We start from the raw sequence: 10,127 nt of genomic DNA, 5'->3' as shown, positions 1-10,127 counted from the left end.
CCGATAGCCGCCGAACCCATCACCTGAACCCAAGGGAAATCCATCCAAGAGGTCAGGCAGATGGGAAGGTGGCAGAGATTGGCGAGAAGCCCCATGCGTACCTGATGGATCGGCCGTCGTTGCCGATGACGGGGGCATGGTAGCAGCCGCCGCGGTCGCCGTCGCGGATTCCGCAGCAAAAGTAACCGCCGGCTCGGTGAAAGATGCAGTAAAAATCGCACTCACAGCCGGCGGTGACGTCATCACAGCTGGAACAGTCGGCTCAAAGGAGTGAGCAACTGAACCAGCGGAAGCAGGCGCAGGCGCCTGGGTCGTCGCCTCAGGTAGGCTGACCAAGCTACCGTCATTGGCGGAGAAGTACTACTCTGCACTCCACCCTGGAATGCGTCAACATCCACGCCTGCGTAAAGAAGATAAGTGTTATAACGATATTAAACTATGAAGATAAAAGCTAAAGTTGTACTTACGGGTTTTCTTGAGCCTAAAGGTACGGAGAGGCGGGGACGAACCCGATGGAGCCGGCCTCTTTGCGCCGGTCACCGTCGTCTTCTTTGGCTCTCCGGAGGTGACAATCGCAACCTCCGGAGCGGTGGTCTTATCACCACCGGGATTCCCCGCCACCTCTTCGCTCTCGGTCTCCGAATCAGACCGAGGCGCTGGATCGGCAGTGGAGGCCACCTTCTCCTTCCCCTTCCCGCCGGCAGCCTTCTTCTTCCGCACCAACGGAGGACCATCTGCGGATTCCTCATCAGAACATACGATTAGAGGAATTCCAGCAGAGGTTTCAACATTGAGGGGTCGAGGGTCGAATAGCGCCTTACCTGGCCGACGGGCGCTAAGGATCTCATGGCCTAGCGGATAGACCTCCACGAACCGATCCGCCGTTTGTTCTAGGATGGGCAACTCGTTCTCGTCTAGAGCGCGAGTACCCATCCGAGCGGGACCGTCAGCCTCCCGCGGGTTTAGGAGCGACTGCAAGTCGTTCCCCTCTGAAATAAACAAGAAAAAAGTTAGAAGAAATTCAAAATCAACAAAAAGAAACAAAGCATACCGTAAGGAACAGAGTTCGAACCGTATTCGAGGACGATTGGGATCTTTTGCGCATCGGCAGCCTTCCACACCCGGCTCATCCCCAGCATCACCATCCCGGACTCCGCAAACCGGTAAACCGGAGATTGGACTCGGGATATCTTCGAAAACCATTCCGCCTCCTCGTAGTTGGAGGCGTGAAGGCTGGGAAGTACTTGCCCGTTCTTAAATTTCATGGCAAGGGGGATGGCGCGAGCAGAGAGGTAGAAGAACTCCCTCTTCCACGAACGAAGACTGCGCTCGGTTGCGCAAATCTTCAAACCCTTGATCCGGGTTGTCAATGTGTACCACCCTTGGATGCACCTCCAAGTGTAGAAGGTCATCAGGCGGTCAACATAGGGCTCAATGCCCAGTATCCGGCATACCCACTCGAAGTGGCGAATCTTGGCGATCGCCATGGGATGCAACTCGGTCAAATGAACACCGTGCCTCTCAAGGACACGGTAAACAAACTTTGTCAATGGGAACCTAAGATTCCCATAAACAAAGAATGCAGCATAAACCCCGATCTTGCCTCTGGGGGCATCGTACACCGTCTGATGGGGTTCAGGAAACTCAGGCTCGAGAGACTCGAGCATGAACTTCCTGACGACGTACCGATACAGATCGCCAGGCAGAGCACACTGGCACTCGCCAGCGGTACCCTTGTCATCAGCTGTAGATTCGAGATCACGAGACATCTTGTAAAAGAAGAAGAAAACGATTTCGGGAGAATACTTGCCTGAAAAGGTGAGTATTCGCCGGAAATCGCAAAGAAGATGAAGAGAAGAGTGAAAGTGTGGATTACAAAGAACCCTCTACCCCTTTATATACTAATCGCAATTAATGCGATGAAATTAATGCGGAAGAGAGAGAAAACGAAGGTGCAATGAAACTATGACACGTGGCAAAAAGCAAGCTGACAACAGCTGTTGACAGGACGCATACCATTAATTTCGCGGCTACGCGCCCGAAAAATCGTGCCCACGCGCCTGAAAAAGCGTCTGGAATGACCATGTACTGTCACGTCACCATAACTTCCTGCACGTCCTGACACAGTCAGAAGAAACCGTCGCACGACGTTTCAGAGGTTTGGACTGTTCTTATCTTTCCACCAACTCTTCGAATTTCAAAATTCAAAATTCAAAAAGATTAAAAAGTAAGCGGGAAAATACCCCTTACCTTGGCAAACAAGTAACCGTAAGACGGATGCGGGTACAGTGTTAAGGCAAAGCCCTTCACATACCTAGCACCCGCAGGGAATTGAAGCCAAGAAAACCTTGGCAAACAAGTAACCGTAAGACGGATGCGGGTACAGTGTTAAGGCAAAACCCTTCACATACCTAGCACCCGCAGGGAATTGAAGCCAAGAAAACCTTGGCAAACAAGTAACCGTAAGACGGATGCGGGTACAGTGTTAAGGCAAAACCCTTCACATACCTAGCACCCGCAGGGAATTGAAGCCAAGAAAACCTTGGCAAACAAGTAACCGTAAGACGGATGCGGGTACAGTGTTAAGGCAAAACCCTTCACATACCTAGCACCCGCAGGGAATTGAAGCCAAGTAAACCTTGGCAAACAAGTAACCGTAAGACGGATGCGGGTACAGTGTTAAGGCAAAACCCTTCGCATACCTAGCACCCGCAGGGAATTGAAGCCAAGTATACCTCGGCAACCAAGTAACTATAAGACGGGTGCGGGTACAGTGTAAAGGCAAAACCCTTCACATACCTAGCACCCGCAGGGAATTGACGCCAGGAATACCTTTGAAGTAAAGTAACCGTAAGACGAGCGCAGGTACAGTGTTAAGGCAAAACCCTTCACATACCTAGCGCTCCGCTGGGAATTGAAACCAAGAAGGATCTTCTGGGCAATGCTTGCGGAAACGGAAATAACATCCCCGCATAGCGGGAACGTCGAGAACTACGTTGTTTGAAGCTCCAGGATGGAATTGGTGGTTTTAACATAATTGATCACTATGTTCAAAACTACCAAAACCTCATGGAGAATCCACACAAGTGGGACTCAACGCTCCTGACTTGCGAGGAGGTTACAGACCTACCCGCATCATACCCAAAGACCAAGCAGGAAACTCGGGAATTTCTGCAAGTGACAAGGACTTCCGCGGGAAGAATCCCCATGGAAAACCTTAAAAAACCCTTTGCTTAAGTCCAAAAGTTCACCTCACTTTATTAAACACTCATGAGAAGAACATTGGACTGGGGGGACTTGAAGAGGTAGGTCCCAGCAGAGCCCAGTTGGACCCGCAAGACTCACCTTGAAGAGGAACGTCTGCGCAGAAACCAACTGGATCCGCAGGACCAACCATGCTCAGAGACGTGACGTCCTTACGCGCAGTACGCAAGCTGTTCCCGCAGGAAATGCCTCCCAATGGTGAAGGACTCCGCCTGTCCCCGCAGCCTCGGATACAAGCCATCAGGGAAGGCCACCCGCGCAGCAAGGCTACACGCACAAGGCACTTAGCTCTCAATCACTCAGTGTCACCTGAAGGAATGAGCAAAGCCGGGAACAATCCCGCACAAGGGCGGGAGGGGGAATACTCCCGCCCAAATAAGCCAGTCCGTACGATACAGGAAGATCTTCTGTACTGTACCTGACGAGGTATGGGAAAAAGATCTGACTAAAGATACGACAGCTTATTGACAACAGTATGGCGAGCAGCATGCTCCTGTACTGTGTCACTATTAGCCGCTGCCTACTCACCAACTACTGCCATACCACGTGCGTAGCCGGCAGTTGGTGGAAAAGGAATAGTACACAGCAGGCCTGGTCACTATCAGCCGCTGCCTACCCACCAACTACCAGCAGGACACGTGCGTAGGCCACTGTTGGTGGAACAGGAACACTGTTGCAGCCGGCCACACCTCCTTGGAAACCTACCTTCGGCTATAAATACCACAAATGGTATGACCATCTCATCTTATCTTGCATCATCATATTATACCTGATATCTGCTCTAGCAATCTCTTAATATACATTTATATTTAAAGAGCAATCTAGTCTGATTCTCACGCCGGAGGGTGGTCACAAGGAGGAACCCCCCCCCCCCCTTCTCAGTGACAAGCTCACGGTGTCTGTTTTGCAGGTTATCAGAAGAACCATCTTCTCAGGGTCTAACCCCTCGTGGGAAACATCTATCTAACCCCCAGGTTACCAGTAATCTGCCCGGGGTCCGGTTAGTGTTTCTTCATTTAGATATCCTTACTCGATTTTAGATATCCAAGTAAAACTTTTACAGCAGCCATAGCCCATTCGAAATTTTAATATAACAAAGTTATTGAGTTAAAATTGGTGTAGAAAATAATACTGAGAGCAACCCAACAGTAACTTGTACAAAATAAATTTGAGAGCAATCTAAATATCAATCATTAAGGGGATTTCAGATTTACTTCCGCAGACGAAAAGATGCTGCCATGAGGACTCCACGAACAGGAAAATCGTGTTCCTCAAGTCGATTGATTAAAGTGGCCCTTATGTTATCCCATAGTTTGTCTTTTTTCAGTGAGAACCTGCAAAAGTCAACATTGCATATAGTCATCCTTATTACTGCAACTAATAAAAACTAATAAGTAATGAACAAGACACAAAAAATACCATATGCTAGAGAATTCTCGCAATATCAGATTCACGCCTGATATACAGTTTCCTTAATTTGACTTCCATGAGGTATAGTTGTAAACGAGCCGAATCCAGGTTGGACTCGGTACGGCTCAAACTTGAACGATCCCGGCTTGTTTATTTTAGCGTGCTAAAAACTAGAGCTCGGCTCGTAAAAAGTTTGACCCAGTTTGTGGTTCGTCAAACCGGCTCGTTATTATTATTATTATTATATATATTTTTTCTTTTGTTTTAGTTTCTTTACATGTACTCATATATATAAAAGATGAATTTTTTTTGTTAACATGCACACACTTCAAAAGTTAAACTAAAGAATTTATAACATTGTATTTTGTTTGTTATTTCATTATATTTAAATGTATATATATGCATATGTGTGTGTATGTATTGTGCGAGTCAACAAGCCAGTTATAGGGCGAGCCATGATAACCGACTCAAGCTCGGCTCGTTTACAGACCAAGTCAAATTGGCTTGGCTCGTTTACATGCAAGCTTTTTCCAAGTGAACTTCGAGCGAGCTGCGAGTTTTTTGAACATCATATGGACAATGAAATAAGTCAAAATCAACAACCATAAGGGAAAAAAGTTAAAACCTTTGTTTGTTTTTTTTTTGTATCGGGATCTACCAAAGGCAGTTTGCATTTTGAAGTAGGAAAATTTTTAATTGTAGACAAAGAATTGAAACTAAATGTTTTAGTAATAATCTAATATATGAAGTTAAATCCTAATAAATAATAATGTCACATGAAAAGGCAGTGAGTTTGGTAACTTGGTTCATACTTGTTCCGGGACATGTGCAAAAATATTTTTTCTGAAAGACCAAGTGCAAACCTCATACATTATAACCGTCATGCATGTTACCATCCGCATAAGTTTGCTAAAATGCTAAATTACTAACCTGAACATTTTTCATCAGAAGGTTGCTGAGTTTGCTAACAAAACCTGTATTTAAACATAACAGCAACAATACACAAGATTTATAAGTTATTGTAACCATCTTTTTATTCTTTCTCTGGCAAAAATTCAAAAACTTTACCTTCACCAAAGCTAATTGCTCAATTACCTCATCTGAAACACCAAACACATAAACCGCATATATAATCCAACTATTCATCACATATACTATTCAATTGTAAAGATCATCTCTCACTTCAATAACAAGAGATATCACAAACAAATTCAATAGGTTCTGTGCACTGATTGCATCAATCAAATATTCAAACACGGATATATATGATGACTTTTAAGAGTAAAACGGGAATCGAAACCCGTGGAACAGCATGTAGCAGCGAGTGTGACTGCAAATTTACAAATTGTATAAAACCACCCATGTTCATTTTCATGTCCTTTCTGATCTCTGTCTAATAAAGCAAAAGCATAATATGAATTTTGAATCGGGATTCAGGGCTTTGTTACACGTTATGCAATAGGTGGTTGTACTTCAAGCATAACATATTGTAAAACAAAGTTAAAAGTATTGAAAAAATGAGAGTTTTGCCCTTTCTATATCTATTTTAATACAGCAAGTATATACTTATTCAAAAAGTTTCATATATTCTCATTTTATTTTACAAACTGAGGGACCATTATACCCTTCTTTTAATACTATGAAGTCGCGTGACCTAATGCAAGTCATAAGGGAAGGGTACAAATGTCCTAAATTTGGGTTTGGTAGATATAATATTATACTAAGTTTTAAAGTGTGATTTCGGGATGAAAGTAACAAATCTAGAAATGAAGAAATGATTTGGCTATTGTGATGCTAATTACCTGTTGTTGATGTCTAGCTGAGCGTGAAGCGGTTAATGCAGCTGAAAGGGCAGAGAGGAAGCAGCTGCTGCGAGACAAAGTGAGTGTATACATCTATTAATTTTTATTATGTGTTTGTAATAGACTAATAGTAAGATAGTAATTCATGTTGGAGCAGAAATGGCGAGAGGAAAAGGAGAGGCAAGCAGAGGTGAGGAGCTACAAGAATCTGATGGTTGCCAACAAAATGACTTCCAATAAAGAGATTGCGTCGACCAACAAATCCTTGCAGGAACTTGAAGAGGACTTCATGTAAAACATCCATTAATCTATCTTCTCAATACAACCAAAATCAAACCAAAGTGTCTTGAAAACATGTTTCATAATCTCTCTTGGTTTGTTCATCTTTATTTAATTAAGTTAAATTTACCAAGAGAAGGAAGCGTGCTTGCTTTGTATGAATTTGCTCTGTTACTTTTTATAAATGATTGGTTTGTTTGAATCATAAATTGACCATTGAAAGTGGCTTCAAGTTTTTTTTTTACCCTGAATGTGCATTCAGCGTCACACATTCTACATCAGTCATTGATTGAGGTACACGTGCTTTAGATTTAACTGGTTATTGGAGTACAATTTTAAATTATAACAAAGATGGCCTATTGGTAAGAGACGCATGAATGAAATGGTATACAAACCTTCCCTAAATAAATATCTTTAAATGGCCATCGCGGTGTTACTAGGTGGTTTCCTTTTTTTTGGAAAGAATAATGCCAAGAAACTTAAGAAACAAACAACCTAAGTCAATATCTTTCTAGTTATGGAGTATATCCTTCAATTTAGAAGTCCCAAAAAATAACCCCTAAGATCATAAATGGTTGGAAATTCATAGTCAAGAATGTTATGACCAACAAGAGTTTGTAGGTTCAAATCCTTATGGTGTCATGTGAAGATGAAATTTTGCTACTAAAAAAGAGTAAGTTGTAATAATAATAATAATAATAATAATAATAATAAAGTGTTAGCATTAATAAATACAAACTAAGGTATTTGTAAGGGACCATATTTGTTAAAAATGGAGGCTTGCATATAACCACTAGACATGTGATTTTTTCTCCGAATTCTCGTACTTGTACCTGTTCAGTACATGTACTCGTACCCATTTATTCGGTACGGGTATTGGTACCAACATTTTAGAGTTTCAGTATTCGATACTTACAACTATGGGTACGGTACTCGATAATCGTTTGAAATACGTAGAGGTTTCTATTGATATGCCCAACAATCAAACCGTGCGAATCATCTTCAAGGCTTCAAGCGGTACCTGTTGATACCCTTCACGTACCGATTCAAGGCTTCAAATGGTTACAGTTTGAGTATTATAATTTATTAAATGACGGTACTATATCAATTTAGACTGTTTGGTACCAGTCCCAGCCCGATACTCATACTGTTGCCTGGACCGATTCATTTGGTAGTACCGCCGAAACACCCACCACTACTCCATAAACCCTCCCTTGTTGAATCAAAACCCTAAAACCACTTCCTTCCGCTTCTCTGTTGTTCGGGTGAGAAATGTTGTCAACTCATGAATTTGATGAAGAAAGGGTCAACAAAATCGTTCGACAGGTGGTTGTATTCATTGATTGAAGTTGTAATCATGTCTCGGAAAATCTGATTTGATTTGATTGCATGCTGAGTTCTATTTCAGTGATAGTAACTGTTAGGGCACATATTTTTGTGATGAGGATATGTTTTCCTTATGTGACTTTGGGATCAATTATCCTTAAGATATGTTTTCCGGGTTACACAAGATCAAGGATCCTCATTACTTATTGTTCACACATGGTTGTATTCTTTAATGGTGTTGTATTTAACAGGTATAACGGCTAAGAGACCAAGTCTGCCTATTTGTTCGCAAGTCCATGGAGTTTAGCACTTGGTCAAAGATTGCAACATCTCATGGAGTAGTGACGGATTTATATGAATATTAGTTAGTCTCTTTTTTGTATTTATAATGAGCTATATCGGTTTAGTTCACACACACAACTTTCACAGCATACTCGCAGAGATTGTCATAGTTACAATTACTCACACTTAGCTTCATTGTATTCACCAATCATAAGCTCCACCTTTGTATTATCCTTTTTGATTAATATAGTGGTGATAGACAATTGTCATCACCCGGAGTTTTTGTGCCGACAATCCTAAATCGATCAAGGGCTTTTCCTCGTAACAAATCTCTGTGTTTATACCAATTTTAGCTACATATTTCTTGTGATTATACAAGCACTCTACCTCACAAAACCGATTTGGTTACATAATCCTTAAAACCGATTTTTGACCAAAACAATTTGGCGCCCACCGTGGGGCAAGTGGTGCTTTAATCCAGAAGATTTCTCATCAATTTTCAACGTTTTTAACCTATACCATTACCAATGGCCTCTCAACAAACCTCTGCTACCATGCCTTCATCAATTTCTCTCTCATCAAAAGCCTCATTGCCGATGCCTCTTCCACCCGCGGGAGTACAGAGGACCAATGCTGCTGGGAGCAAGATGCAAACCCCAGTCTTCCAAGGCTCCGAGTCCTCTGTTGCCACTTCTGTGGTAACTTCTAACAATGATGTTTCTGCTATGTTTTCACAGGTTAAGGCGTACATGGAGCAGCATAATAAAACCAACTAGAGGATCCTACGCAATATTGAAGATCTCAAGAAAACAAAGAGTCCAATGGAGGATCATACTCCCATGATGCCTAGGGTGTTGGATTTCACCACTCCAGGATCCATGGCTCAACATACTCAAGGATCCTCCATCCTTCAACCAGGATCCTCCATCCTTCAATCATGGTCCTCTATCCTTCAACCTGGATCCTCCATCCTTCAACCAAGATCCTCCATCCTTCAATCATGGTCCCTATCCTTCAACCAGGATCCTCCATCCTTCAACCAGGATCCTCCATTCTTCAACAAGGATCATCTATCCTTCAACCAGGATCCATGGCTTAACATGCTCAAGGATCCTCGATCTTCCACCAATGGTCCATGGGTCAGCACACTCAAGGATCCTCGATCTTTCAGCAAGGATCATCCATCCTTCAGCCAAGATCCTCTGGATTGTTTCATCAAGGATCCTTCAACTATCAGCCTCAAGGAGCTTTCATGCAGAGTCAAGGATCCTCGGGAGTTCAACATCAAAGGTCGTCGGAGGTTCATGAGGGAGACTTTATCCCTATGTAGACCATTGCTTTCGGTGGACCAACTGTCATAGCTGATGCTTTCTATAGTGGATAATCTTTAGGGATACCAACTTTTAATCAACAAATAGGTAACCTTTATGATCATATATCCTTAGACACTAAACTTGGTTCTAAACAGGATACAAGTATCAATTATGTCATGGCCAAGGAACTACAAAAACTGAAGGATATGATATCTAGCGTTCCAGGGGTGGTTCAACCAATTCCGGAAGGGAGTCATAAGCTATCAAGGTTTGCTCCACCGATATGTGATGCTGAAATCCCGAAGCGCTTTCAACCCCCCCCCCAACATGAAGGTTTACGATGGCACAACCGATCCACAGGAGCATGTGGCTCAACATAGGGAAAGAATGGAAATCAATCTCATTCTGGAAAGACTTCAAGATGCCTGCTTGTGCAAGGGTTTCGGATCCA

Source organism: Bidens hawaiensis, unplaced genomic scaffold, assembly GCF_021521415.1.
Source record: "Bidens hawaiensis isolate Kalapana, Puna unplaced genomic scaffold, B.hawaiensis_p1.1 tig00007933_1, whole genome shotgun sequence".
In the NCBI taxonomy this organism is placed as follows: domain Eukaryota; kingdom Viridiplantae; phylum Streptophyta; class Magnoliopsida; order Asterales; family Asteraceae; genus Bidens; species Bidens hawaiensis.
The sequence above is the reverse complement of the archived record's forward strand: the minus strand, read 5'-3'. Positions refer to the sequence as shown.